Source organism: Nelumbo lutea, chromosome 5, assembly GCF_056320005.1.
Source record: "Nelumbo lutea isolate HS-2025 chromosome 5, American lotus-T2T, whole genome shotgun sequence".
Classification (NCBI taxonomy): domain Eukaryota; kingdom Viridiplantae; phylum Streptophyta; class Magnoliopsida; order Proteales; family Nelumbonaceae; genus Nelumbo; species Nelumbo lutea.
The window spans coordinates 4649209-4661459 of record NC_142688.1 but is presented as its reverse complement, the minus strand read 5'-3'; the positions used below and the strand labels follow the sequence as shown (position 1 = coordinate 4661459).

Below are 12251 nucleotides of genomic sequence, written 5' to 3'. Positions count from 1 at the left end.
CCAAATTAAAAGGCTCGGTGAATGACATCTTTATTTGTGAATAAAAATTGTCAATCTCTTTTTATCCACTTTACTTGTAAGTTATTGAGTAATACTGCAATAATAGAGAGTTTTTTTATTTAATAAAATCTATTCATATTTATATATTAAAAAAGTTTTTTTGATACCCAGGGATTGATTATGGGTTGGGCCAGGTTTTTATAGGTTAGAAATGACATTTACCAGCATCAAACTTTTCATCAAAGCATGCATGATATGCGAACATATGAGATAAAGCATTATGATGTCTACTAATATGTACAAACTTAACCTGATTCATAGTATTTACAATATCTCGAATTTGTTTTATGCAGATACAATGCAGCCAATTGAATTCATTGTCTCTGCCGCTAATTTCTCAATTATACTTCGAGCATCAGAGAATACAGTGACCTTAGTGTATTCCGACCATTTTGTTATTTTGAGACCTTAGATTATGTTCTATAGTTATGCATCATAACTTCCTCTGGCTTTGAATTTTTAACTCTCTGTTGCAATAATGGAATTTTGATTGGATAGTATAACAAAACCATAACTAACATTACTAGTTGTAGGATCAAAAGACTCATCAGTGAACACTTTAACTACGAGCTCTTCTTGAGATTGACCCTGATTAACATTTTGGTCTAGTTGTTCCGACTGTTGTTGCTCCCGTTAAAGCGTGTAATGCTGAGCTTAATAATCCAGAGTTCGGGGGGTCAATGAATTTATTCTGAAACATTCAATCGTTTCTTGCATCCCATATTAATCTCATAACAATGCAAAGTCGTGCAAAAAAGTTATATTTCCTTTCTTGTTAAGAGAGGAAGAAAGATTATTCCACCATTCCTCAACGATGATGTGCAAAGGTTTTTGTGCAACCAGTTCAGGATTGATTCCCAACTGTGCATGACACCAAACAAATTTTGAGAAAGGGCAAAGGAAAAACAAGTGATGGAAATTTTCTGGATGGTGCTTGCACAGATCACATCTTATGTCCTCTTCTTTGCATTTGTATTTTATCTTATCTTTTGTGATAACACCACCTCAATAAACCTTCCAAGTAAAAGCTTGAAATCTGTATGGCATTTTGGTATTCCAGATCATGGTTTTTAAAATTGACCCGGTGACCGAACCAGTTAAGGGTTTGGTTATCGGGTTGAACAGTCTGATCTTTCAAACCGGATGCTAGGCCTGTTCAAACAGAAAAAATAAAAAATAAAAATTTAAAAAATAAAAAACAATTAAAACCGTTCATACAATTCAAGTAGTTAACCGCTCGATTTAATGATTCACCGACCAAAATCAACGATTTTGGGGAAATCCAATTTTTGAGGAAAATAAAACTGGTCATCTAATCGAATCCTGATTTTTCTGATCCAACCATCCGGTCTAATCCGATTTTGAAAACAATACTCCAGATCTTGGACCATTTGATATAGGAGTTTGATGAAGGTTACTGGTGTAGGAAAGCCAAATAAGTAGATTTTACTGTATACTTTCCTCGTTGGTTTGGAGTTCATAAGGTTGTATGGGAATGATCCCTATGACTTGGGGATACTTGAAGAAATGGTTTTATTAGGCAAAGAACGGCACAATAAATAGAAACTACCAATTGAAGAGGATGGAAGAAATGAATGTGAAATAAAAAGTCAAATAATGGCACAATCAGCAAGATCACCAATCACGTGCATTTCCAGGACAAAAACCACCAATTGAAGAGGATTGAAGTCGGTGATGTCTTTTCACCGTAAGGGTAGTTTGGGTCTTAAAGATTTTCTTTTTTTGAAATTGACTATCAGAATGCTAATAAAAGGGTCATTGTACATTGCATCCAAATGCAGCGTTAAGACTGATTTAAATTCAGTGTAAAACATGATGGGTGGAAGAGTATAAAATTCTACATCGATACAATTAATATAATTTTTATATTATTAATAAAAGTAAAACTTCACTCCATCCAAATACATACAAAATAAACTCAATTAAAATTTTACGCTAATAAAATCGAATCGATGTAAATTTTTTATCTTTTTTATTTTCATCGATCCAAATGCAAATAACTATTAAACCATTTACAGAGATCGCCTTTTTTTTTTTTTCGTTGGTGATTTTTTAATTTTTAGCTGATTCCAATTTTTTAGCATGACATGAAATCTATGGCATTGAATAATTACTTTCATACAAAAATAGTCGGCCCTTCAATATCAGAAAGAGCCGTTTTCTCAAAAAATCAGAACCCTTATTCTCAGACTCAGTCCACTCCCATCAAATCCGCCGAAGAGGATTCCTGGCGCCATTGTACATCTCATTGACAATCAATATAGTGTTGAGCTCGCTTGCAGTGATCTTACAATCGTTCGTCTCCGGCAGGGCAAAAACGTTATCGCCGTTCTTTCCCGAGTAAATCCAGTGGCCTCTGGTCAAGGACGAGGCTGCTGTCAAGGTCGACGACTCCCATTACTTCTTCACTTTCTGCGTTTCGGATTCCGAAGATTAAGAAACCGAAGCCGGCGGTGGCTCTGTAAATTTGTTGAGTTATGGTCTTCCGATCACGTCTAGGGGACAGGAGAACTTACTCAAGGAGCTTGATAGGATTTTAGAGCACCACAGCAGCTTTTCCACCCAGAAGGTTTCTGGGGAAGGGAAGTCGGCAGTCTTGGATGGGCCGGTGGCGAAGGAGATCTTTCCGTCCGAGTTGTCGGAGGGAAACAAGGAGATAATGGAGGAGAAGTCCGCAGCTTACTCGACGACATTAGCTCCAATGTTAGATTGAAGTTGGGAAATGAGTTCTTAAAGAAGAGGATGGGACTCTGTTCAAATGCAGAGATTAGTGCAGAAACTATGAAGAAAACTAGAAGGTTTGACTTTTAACTGATTGAATTGACGTTTGTTTCCTAACACTCCTTTGCCGAGAATTGTACTTGTTTCTGTATGTAATGCTATTTGTATATCTTCATTATACTTAATTGTATATGTTTTTGTGAGGGCATCTCACCCTTTATGTAGTTTTGGCAATGCAATACACCATTTATTTAATTATAAAAGAAGTTTATCTTCCTTTCTCTCTCTCTCTCTCTCTCTCTCAGATATAGATATACAAGCTCTTACTCATACACTGATAGATTTAGTTATTTCTCTGTTTTTACTATAAATTTATAATATTCTGCTGTCCAGTTTGTAATACCACCTGAATTATAATGGTAATTACATGCCTGGTCTTTTATATTTAACTGAGATCATACGAATTGCTTCTAGCTGGAAAATGTTAGGAAGTCCCATGCTTTGTTTCGTTTTTCCTCTTGGTTCTTTTGTTTTTGAACCGGGTAATGTGTACAAGCTTATGGTGTAACAATCTATACAGGGTTAAGCGTCTATCAAAGATGCCAGAGAAGGCAGGAACTGGTGTCCTTACTGGGGTGGTAAGCTTTCTGGGTTCTTTGCAAGTCCAGTTGTTAATTCAAACGTGGGGAAGAAATTCTTCGAGTTCTTGCCTGGGGAAATTGTCCTTGCTTCCCTTGACGGATTTAGTATATATCTTTTACAATCTCTCGTTTTTTTTTTGATTGTGCTCTTTCAAGTATCAGATACAATGATTTCATTCGATTAGTGTATGCAAGATTGGCATCTACTGTAGGTTTTATATTGGGATGATTAAGACATAATACATTATACACAAAATATTGGGCTTTATTAAATGTTTGTCTTTTATTAAGTACATGATATGGGTTATGGATCTTTTATTTAGTTTCCTCTTGAGCTTTCGTTGCTAGTACATAGAGATAGTGGCATTGCAGATATATTCTTTAAGTTCTAATCTTTATGATCATTCTGTTCAATGTGTCTTAATCTTTATAGCTCATAGAGATAGTGTTTCTCTTGAGTTCATTTTTGAAGCTTTTAACTGTGGATCAAGTGAGTGGCTTTGTCCAGGTAGAATGATGCCCTGGCTAGAGACATTGTGATTCTGTCTTCTCGGTTGACTGGTCCTGAGATTATCCCATCTAAACACTTTACCTGTATTAAGTCCCCTTTCCAGGTTTGAGGGACTCTCTCCTCTAACCTGCATCATAAATGTAGTTGTGGCTTTTATGGGACTTTGTCTTTTTAAATTATTTGGTGGTGGCGGTGGTGTCTTGAAAAAGAAAAGAAAAGAGGAATGATAATTATTCTGTGGAAACTCATCTCATGGTTATTTTTACAACTTCATTGTTACCTTGGGGCATCTTAGCATATGTTGGTGTATCTTACATAGTTTACCCATCTGATCATTTACATGCTACAAAGTTTTGATTCTCTACAGTTTCCTTTGCTCCTGTTTTCTAGTATTTCAGAACATAAAAATGTCTGGTCAGTTGGACATAAAAGTCCAATTATTCTAGTTGTGAAATCTGTTCCCACTTCCCCAGCTATCTTAATAAATAGAAAACCAGGAAATGGAAATCTATGAAGATTTTTCTTTCAAAGCTTTCAATGTGTGCAATTATAGTAATTAATCCACTTCAAGGTTGAAAGCCTTCTTTCCCTTCTTTGTGCAAAATCTCTTTCTCCCTCCCTTCCTCCCTCCCTCCCTCCCTCCCTCCCTCTCTCTCTCTCTCTGAACTAAGAAGTGGTCATCTAAGTGTATTACTGCAGCTAATTCAGTGAATCAGAAAAAAAAAGCATTAAGTCCAGTGTTTGTTATGCTTGAAGTTAGTTCAGAACCTCTTATTTTATGAACGGGACAATCAAAGGCTATAGATGTCAGGAAGTTGTCCAACATGAGTTATGTGGTTTGTTATATTGGCTATTCCTGCTGTCTTTAATGGGCCTACTTCTTGCTGTTGATCCGGATTTTAACATGTTGCTATTATTTGACCTGCTTGTTTATCTATGTGGTCATTCTTTACTGAGCTGAACAAGTTTGTGAACTTGCATCAGTTCAGCAGGCTATTTATTCAAATTGCTTGACCATTCCCAAAGTTGAGTCTGCGTTTTATGTCAAACCACTATTTCTAGTCTGTTTTTACCCATTTCATCATCCATCTCAAAAATATCTTGAACAAGTCACACACTGAAAAATCAGTTGATTGGTAAATTAAGTGTTACAAGCAGCAGATCAATAAAAAAGGTATTACAGTTAGCACATAGCAGCAGCAGTTGATATTAGTGGAGTATGGTCCAAGACGAACTTTTCTTGATATTCTGATAGGGGTGCAAATCAGGTGCTTAAAGAATTCCCACTGCATGGGGTCCAGGTTCTAATTTAACTAATTATTAGCTCAGGCTACCATCAATTTTCTTTTTTCCTCCTTGTGCTTTCTTTTCTTTGTGTATGTATTCTAGTGAAGTCCTTCCATTGGAGGCTTGATCCTTCTTTAAGCTTACAAATAGTAACACTTTTTTTCTTAATACTATCAACAGGCAATGTCTGCTATGCTTCATCGAAAATCACAATAATTTTTTCTTAGATTAATATTACTTATTTATTTATTTTCTATAAAAAGAAATTTCTTTAGTTGTTTGCTCCTTTGAAAATGAATTTTCATGCACGAGAGATATCACTTTATTAAAGTATTTTATATTACATGGGGTCCAAATTTTCAGCTCTTATTGAGTTAATGGACAAATCATTTGGCTTGGTTTAGGTTGGTTGACCATGTGTAGAGAACCTTGGTCATTGAGACACTTGTCTCAATCTAGAGGGGCTTGAATTGGTTTTGCTCTCAACGTACAAGTTTGTTATGCTCCCACCTAAAATTAGGGAATGAAACATTGACCTCTATATATATGATTCTCATAATACTGAAATGCATGAGAAAAATGGAAAATTTGAAGGACAAACATCTTCTAATTTATTAAGCTCAATCCGGATTAAGTTATTTCCTCGTAATATTTTGCTTGAGAGGATTGGTGTCGCAGGATCCTTTTGTGTTGCTACTATTCTTTTCTATTTCTGTGCAAGTTTGAAGTGCTCAGGCATTGACCATCCATCATTGTGCATCTAGACATTTAGGTACTAACACAAAAAAAGAAACAAAATGATGGACTATCAATGTTTGAGCACTCCCAACCTGCACATAAACAAAAAAGAATAATAGCCACAAAAAGGACCCTAAGATACCAATCCTCTCAAGCAAAATACAAGAGGGAATAACTTAATCTGGATTAAGCTTAATAAAGTGGAGGATTCTTGTCCTTCTAAACTTTCCCTTTTTATCATGCATTTCAACATCATGAGAGAGAGAGAGAGAGAGAGAGAGAGAGAGAGAGGTCTATCCCAATGTTTCACTCTCTAATTTTAGGTGGGAGCACAACAAACATGTACTTTAAGAGTAAGATCAATTCAAGCCCCTCCAGTCTTGTCTCAATGACTAAGTTTTTCTGCACTTGGTCATCCATTCTAGACCAAGCCAAATGATTTGTCCATTGACTTGGTAAGAATTGAAAAGTTGGATCCCATGTAATCTAAAGCAATTTAATAAAGTGGTGTCTCTTGTGCATGAAAATTTATTTTCAATAAAACAAACAACCGAAGAATGTAATGTCCATGTCGAGGATCATATGAGGGCCTATGGCCACCACGACACCACCATAAGTTGAAGTAGCTGAAAAGAATGTAATGTCCACGACATCAGTTGTGACAGCTGAACTTGTTTCCTACAGGTAAAGTCCCATGTACAACATTGAGGAAAGATGATTTGCATTTCATAAGGAACTTTTTTTGGCCTATTTAGCTTGAAGCGTGATCAAAATATAATGTTGTGCATTGTGTTGGTTGCAGGTATGGAGAAAAAGCCTCTGCGGCAACAAACGAGGGGCTTGATGTCGCAGGACATGCTATTGGGACTTGTTGGGCTGTCCTCAAAATACGCAAGGCAATCAATCCAAAGAGTGTCGTCCTACCATCTAGCCTAGCAAAATCTGCTGTTAAAGCAGCAGCTGCCGAAATGAAATCTAAACATGCAAAATAGCAGTCCTGGAAATTTCTCTTTTGTCTCGCCTATTTTACTTCAGCAACGACAATAGGCACGGAAATATCATTTACAATTTGGTTGGTGAGAGACATGGAAGCTTAGTTTATGCTAGTTTATTTTGACTTTGTTCAGTTGTGAATTAGGACATGCCACCGAACCGGCACTCAATGAGCGTCTTTAGACCAAGAGAGCGTGGGTATTTGTAGTAAGAAATTATTTAATTTCGAATGAACACTACTTAATCGGAAATGTTATAGAGTTTCATCTTCAATTTTATTTATAAATAAAGTTCATGCATCACACGGTGTACTACTAATATGGTATTAAATAGGGCTGTTCACGGGTCGGGTTGGGTCGGTTTATTGGCTTTTTCCAATCGACCCGATCTGGTCAGTTTACCTAGAAATGAAACCGAAACTGACCCAGTATTAAGTAAAACTGACCAGATCGGTTTGAATCGGGTTGGGTTGGTTTTGTGAATGATTCTCTCGGTATGAACGGTAAAGGATTCAAGTCTAAGAAAAGAAAGGCTAGATGCCTAAAAATTAAAAATGATTTGATGGATTAAAACTGATATTTTATATATCAGAAATTTTATATATAATACGTATATTTCTGAAATAAAGCTGATATATATATAATATCTGAAATATATTATATATAATATATATCTAAGTCGGTTTGGATCGATTCGGTTTTGATTTTTATCATCGGTTTATATTTTTTTGTAACTCGAAACCGATCGATACTAAAGAAAAACCGGTCAAATAAGACCGGATTGGTCGGTTCGATCGGTTTAGGTCGTGTTATGAACAGCCCTAGTATTAAACAGGATGAAATGACAAAATGAAAAAAAAAGAAGCTGAGATGAAGGGACAATTACAGTATAAGAAAATTTCAAGATAAATTATGTAAAACCTCTCATCATGACAGTGTAAATGGACAAGTCTGAGCTTTTGAAAGGATAATGGTAAATATAAAATAATCAATTTGTTTTAACTTTAGATCCATTGAAAGTTTTATACGGTGTTTGGATGGCCAATATTGATTGACCATTTTGACATCTTAAATATTTATGCTGATTTGGTCATTTATTTCTCTTACGAGGCCCATGCTATTTAAATCTTCGTATATCTAACACTAGAGCGTTTCACAAGTGTTGGATTTTGCTGATATGTCATTTACGTCACATCATCACATCAACAAATAAACGAAATAAAAAAATCATATTTTGGTAGTTTAAAAAAAAAGTTTTTTTTTTTTTTGTAATGATTAACTCCAGGATTTGGGAAAGGAGGAGTTTCTTCAAATCAAGATTCAAAATATGGATACGTTGGTATGGGCATATCAGGTGAATCGATATTGTTTTTTTTTGAAACCTATTCAGGGGCCCGGTTTAGGTCTCCTCCACCCCTTGAACCTGTCAGACCCTCGATACACCCACTATAGAGGTGTATCGGAGGGTCCCAGAATGATATGTATCAACTGATATGTGTTAATATTTTGAACCTTGCTTCAAACATAGATTGACATTTCTTGAATCTCCTTGGTGATTTTGAATAGCTAAGGTGATGTGACACATTAAAATTTAAAGAAGCTGACTTATTTCTAAGATGCCATACAATATATTATAATAATAAGCCAAATCACTTTAAATGCCCAATTAGCATGTATCTCGATTTTTTTTTTGTATCTTTCAAAAAAAAAAAAGTAAAATGTAACACTAGTGAATCGGGACCCACATGTGAAATAAAATGCTTAGATGTCAAGCACCCACTTTATCTCTCCATATGTGCTTTGTATTTTTACTAGGGGTGGATTTGAGCCAACTCGAGCCGAATAGCTAGTTGTTTGAGCTCAGTTCGTCAAAGTAGTACTTGACTCGAGCTCGACTTGAGAAAAATGTTTTATAAAAATAAAAATTATAATAATTAGTTATAAATGAGCCTATAAATTGGGCTCGAGCTCAGCTCGAAGCTCAGTTGAAACTGAGCTGAGCCAAGCTTTTCACAAGCCGAGCTCGAGTAGCTTGTTAAGAGCTTGACTCATGGCCACCCATAATTTTTACTATCCATAAGAAAGTTTTATATTTAAGAGATGCAACCTCGAAATCGATTGATGGTATTTTTTTCAGGGCCCATTGGGTGCGTCTTTCTGTGTGTTTTTTTGACTGTTTACAAGTTGGGAAGATTAAAAATTGGTCTATTTCCGTTTGGCACGTGGAAGATTTAGCCATCAAAAGATGGGCCGTTGAAAAGACACGTGAAGCCCATTTTGGACTGATTTTGGGAAGCTCCAAATGAACCTTCCCGCGCCTTTCGCGTTTTATCTCGTACGAAAAGACCCAAAACGACGCAGGGAAAGACGCGCATCTACCAAACGGTCTTTGGGCTGCCCAAATTTTATGTCAAAAGTTCAATACATCTTTTAACTGTCAAAGCTACAAGATCTTCTCAAAAAGAATTGCCAAACGGGCCTCAATTTATAGCATGTCCTGATTTCATTTTTAAGCTAAAACACAAGTACGTGGTGTCTTTTTTGGGCAGAAATACAATTATTGTTAAAGATATATATCAACCATTGAGGAGTCTTCATGTATTGAGCGAATGCGTGAGCTGCTATATTACCCTGTCTACAAACATGATATTCTTATCTAAAAAATTAGCGTAAATTAAGGTACCATGTACCAACGTTTTTGAATTTCCGTTGATCCGGACAGTTGGACCATTCGGCTTGGGAATTGTTCAAGAAATCGGTTCCATTTTACTCAATACTTGGAATCTGGTAAAAAACCATTGTCCTGAGCAGTCGAACCGTTGATCCATTGACCCGTTCAATGGTTTTGACCATTTTTTAATTTTTAATTTTTTTTAATTTTACTGTTAGAATAGGCTGTCCATTCAAACTGGACGATCAGGCCGTCAAATCAAAAACCGGTGGTCAGAACGGTTCCATTTCTGGGTCATTTTTTTAAAACATTGCCTTGTACTTTAGGGATAGTGACAGATAAGTATCATAAACTTTCAATTGTAACTCTTGAGTATCCTGAACTTTCAAAAATTGGGACTTTGAGCAGTTAGTTTAGAGAGAAGGTTTGCAAGTAGATAAATTATACGATACACACGTGGCTAATAATCTAACTAGAGGTAGAGGAGAAGATCATCTCTCATATATCAAATGTGCTATCTTTTAATTTTCCAAAACCCCAACACAGCAAAAAAAGATAAAGGGATAAGTAGACTGCACTCCACCAGTCCACCTCAGAAATCTGCAATTATAGCTCCCTTTTAGTCTATTAGGAGCCCTTTTATGAACTGCATCTTTCCTATGAATTTAACATCGATCCACACGGTCTGGATTCATCCCACCTGTAATGTGGGGCTAAGATTTCTGAATTGGACTAAACAATAAAAACGCAAAGAATAAAAGAAATAAAAAAAGTTATCCAACCGACCCACAATGAAGCCAGAGAGAATTTTGATTTATTATGATTTGATCGGCTGAAATTTTCAGTCGTATCTTCACACAAGATCGGCAACGGGCCTGGATATAGACATAAACTGCAAACAAGAATCGAATTGTTGGATTGAAATCTTTATTATCTTTTAAGAGTTGAGAATAAAATGGCATTACTAATAACGAGCATATAGATATTCCATCCAACCTAGTGGTTTCTAAAACAAATTCAATATTCCACAGAATACATGGCTCATGGCTGGCTACACCAATTAATTTAATTTAATTTATTATTATTATTATTATTATTATTTTTATTATTATTTTCTGAGGACGGCCTATAGCCCTATAGTGGAGATTGAAGACGTGGATGACCTAAGAAATTTGATAATATAGTGTTGCTCACTTAATTTGCTCCACACCTCTATCTTCTGACTTGTTTATTAGGAGAATGGATGTAATTGTAAGCACGTAGAGTTTTGTAATGGTTCTTTTTGCAACAAGCGCCACTGGCTTCCAATGCTGAATGTTCATTGGCATCGTTCATGCTAAGCTGATGCCACTTTGAATTTGGACGACTTTGTTTATTGTTGTTGGAAGTCTTTTTCTCACAATAATATTAAGATATGATACCTAATTGTCCACATCTAATCGTAGCATAATTTATGAAGTTGGTAGCTTAGGGAGTAGTAGTGATTATCCTCCTTTTCAGTAAATGTCAGAACTCAGAATGGGAAAGGGAGGTCTCCATTCCCCACCAAGAGCTGTTGGATGGGGATGGTCGATGGCATTTGGACCGGCCAGCTGGTTTTCCCAGTCTGGGTCCAATGGCCATCAACCCAACCTGGTTTAATTTAAGTTCCCATCTGAAACACAAATCCCAGTTTCAGAAGTTGTGCAATTTGCATGATCAAATCTGTTTGGCTTAAAACCAGAGGATCAGTTTCAAATTCTCTCTCTACCTCTCTCAGAGAGAGGATCAGTGAGATGGAGCCACACAAACTGGGTTCTAGAAGATGAAATAAAAGTCAAGAAAGTTTGTGGCACGCTCATAGTTTTGTGATTTTATTATTGAATTAAGTCACCATTAGCATTATATCTCGCAGAGATTGGCCAACCCATTTCCTTAACGTCAAAGATTGGGTGAAAGAGGTTCTTATCTTCATGATTTCATGCTTGTATTTGTTCATTGGCTCTTGAACCAACCCCCAATAAAGCCATAACAAAGTCATTTGCTCAAATTACTAAACTAGCCTCGAATTTATAAATGAAAGTTATCCTCCTCCCCCTCTACCCTAGCCAAGTGCAGTGCTGTTAATGGGTCTGCCCTGTTCCGGGCTAGGGTAGTCCACCCCTGTACAGAGCAGAACTAGTTATAAGGGGGTAACTGACCCAATTATTTATTAACCAGGACTATAATTGAGACAAAATATCAAAATTTAGAACTGACCCAATAATGTATTCATATTTGGGTACAAAATGCAGACCCAGACCATCTATAATTGGATCGTTTGGTTCTGTCAGGTTTTCTCGCTCCATTGATAGCCCTAGCTAGTAGCTAAGTGGGGGAATAAGGTGCTTAAATCATCCATACAACTAGGGTGTCAAATATTAATCTATTACAGATAGACTAACTCCAATTCCAATCCTATGAATATTTTTGACCATTTTAGATCGATCCAATTCAATGTGTAAATCGTCTAGTCTGTTCAAATTAGCTTTAATTTAGATCGATTTCCAACCCAAATCTGGTCTATTGATACCAGTATTCTTATCTTTTATCAATAGACCATATATTGATTCAATCCAACCCATTCCACC

General features: G+C 36.2%; 1 long non-coding RNA gene and 1 pseudogene across 2 annotated transcripts; both read left to right on the top strand.

The window, feature by feature from the left end:
• The first annotated feature begins 2121 nt into the window (after nucleotides 1-2121).
• On the top strand, nucleotides 2122-3733 carry LOC148849950 (protein EARLY-RESPONSIVE TO DEHYDRATION 7, chloroplastic-like; annotated as a pseudogene). The gene is made up of 2 exons (XR_016098763.1): nucleotides 2122-2879; nucleotides 3383-3733. The product of XR_016098763.1 is annotated as a protein EARLY-RESPONSIVE TO DEHYDRATION 7, chloroplastic-like (transcript).
• A 2056-nt stretch (nucleotides 3734-5789) lies between these two features.
• On the top strand, nucleotides 5790-7271 carry LOC148849949 (uncharacterized). The gene is made up of 2 exons (XR_016098764.1): nucleotides 5790-6663; nucleotides 6782-7271. It is a non-coding gene; the product is annotated as an uncharacterized LOC148849949 (long non-coding RNA).
• Nucleotides 7272-12251: the final 4980 nt, after the last annotated feature.